The sequence below is a fragment of the Miscanthus floridulus genome, chromosome 9 (genome assembly GCF_019320115.1).
Source record: "Miscanthus floridulus cultivar M001 chromosome 9, ASM1932011v1, whole genome shotgun sequence".
Taxonomy (NCBI): Eukaryota; Viridiplantae; Streptophyta; class Magnoliopsida; order Poales; family Poaceae; genus Miscanthus; species Miscanthus floridulus.
The window spans coordinates 52,573,603-52,575,906 of NC_089588.1; the positions used below are offsets into that span (position 1 = coordinate 52,573,603).

The following is a 2,304-nucleotide window of genomic DNA, read 5'->3' on the forward strand; positions in this document are numbered from 1 at the left end:
TACCATTGTCGGACAGAGGAACAGCAGCAGCCAGCTGAGCCATTTGTGATTCTATCATTTTATTAATGCTTTGCTGATTCTTAAAGGTAGAATCAAAGCTATCCATTCTATTATTTTTGTTCTCTAGAATTTTATTATTGGTAGCTACCTTTCTAGATAATCCCTCCATAAGTTTGGATTGGCCAGCAATTAATTCTCTCAAGGGTGGTTGATTGAAATTATTAAAATTATTACCTTGATAGTTATCTTGGTAATTACCTTGGTAGTTCGGTCTCTATTGCTAAGTCCATCCCTGATTCTGCCAAGGACAAAAGTAGTAGTTGTTGTTGACAAAGTTCATATCCTCATGGGTTTTAGGACAATTGCTCTCTGAATGCCCAATGTTTCTACACACTTCACATGTCATACGAGAATCATGAATGTGCATAACTTCTTGCTTCTCATTGACTTGATCTTCGAGCTTGTTCATCAGTAGGTCCATCTTGGCAGATAGCATGTCTACCTCCTTGAGTTAATGCATACCTCCACTCTCTTGTAGGTTTGAACACGTTCTTCATTCCAACCTTGGTTGGAGGCCATCTTCTCCACAAGAGTTATTACAGCTGGTATGGTGAGTGATAGGAATGCACCTCTAGCAGCAGCATCCATAGTCTCATGGGTACTGTTGGTCAACCCATGGTAGAAATTATGCATGAGTAGCCAATTCTCCTTCCCATGATAAGGACATTCCGCAATGTAATCTTGAAAGCGTTCCCATGCCTCAGGGACATATTCATCATGTTGTTGCTGAAAGCTTGAGATTCTCCCACGTAAGGCATTGGTCTTGCCTATGGGAAGGAACTTTACTAGGAAGGCAGTGTAGCATTGCTTTGCCTTCCCCAAGAGTGAGAATATGAAGAGGCGAAGTAATATGGCATCTTGGGTTACTCCTTTGATGGTGAAACTGCTACAAATCTCCAGGAAGTGTTAGGGATGTGCACTCGCATCTTCATGTGCCTTTCAACAAAACTGGCTTGCTTGCACCATGTTGATGATGGCTAGCTTGAGCTCAAATTCATTATCTCCAACATTGACTGTTGGTCTAGTATGGATGCTAGCCATAGTTGGAGCAGAGAATTCACGGAGAGTCCTATTAGCCATAGCTTCAAATTCAGGTATTAAGCTTCACCTTATCTGGTTGTCTTCAGACTCTAAAGCTAAAACTTTCTTGAGTTTAGCCTTAGTCCTTTTAAGTAATGCTTTTGGATCTTCAACGTAGTTTGTCAGAAGGTCAAAACTGATCATACATTACCCTGCATAAGATACACAAGTAGATAAAACAAGGGTAAGCCTGTTTGAGCAGAGGTCAATGGATTTCCTCGATCACATCAAGAAATATAAGTTTATCAATACTTCCTTTGCCTAGCTACCTTCCCTGGCAACAGCGCCAGAAATGCTTGTTGGTATTTATTAACTTATCACTTGTTTTAATAGCCACCTATTATAAACCTATATGTCCTAACATTACTTTAGTAGGTTGTCATCCCTAGTGATGATGCCAGAGATGCTTGTTGGTACTATATAGCATTACTACTAGAATAATACTAAGCAGTTCTTTATTAATTTATGTGACTAGGAAGAATAGATGAGAATATATATGAAAGGAATCTATAAGCGCACAGATAATATACCATTATAGCACTTCACCCAAGAGTATTTCAGGTATTGTTATTTATATTTTTAGCATAGGGAAGGTCTGGCACAGACATGTATTGATAACCTATACTATTGATAGAGAAATAAACCATAACAAATGTTCTACTCATAATAGGGATAAGTTATAGGATAAGATATATGATAAGTATTGATTAATAATAATGATAAATCACTCAGAATACTACTTTCTATGGCATTAGCATGGTCAGGTAGAATATTAGATGAATAATTCCTATGCCATTCTTAATTACAAGTCAAAGCATATATTGATTAGTGCAATTATACCTAGTAATCATTGTTAAGATCATTGTCATATCTACACATAAGGGATATTACTAAGGAAGAATAAGAAAGAGCTTGTTCTTCCTTCATAACCGGACCCTACATGCACCTATATTTAGGGAGTGTACTACAAAGGACTCAATGGGAGTGTCACATCCGCGAACTACCACATGACTCAGAATATAGGGTGTATCTAGAGGTAAACAACGTATAAGCACCACGCTTATACAATGTCGACCACCCACCCATGGATCCTTAGAGTGAGCGTTATACAAACTTATGCATGAACATGATAATAATCCAACTATACTAAGCATATAATCAAAG

The 2,304-nt window shown here is 37.9% G+C and overlaps 1 non-coding gene across 1 annotated transcript; it reads left to right on the forward strand.

Annotated features, from left to right (window-relative positions):
• Positions 1-709: 709 nt before the first annotated feature.
• Positions 710-817, forward strand: LOC136484657 (small nucleolar RNA R71). The gene has a single exon (XR_010766158.1). It is a non-coding gene; the product is annotated as a small nucleolar RNA R71 (small nucleolar RNA).
• Positions 818-2,304: the final 1,487 nt, after the last annotated feature.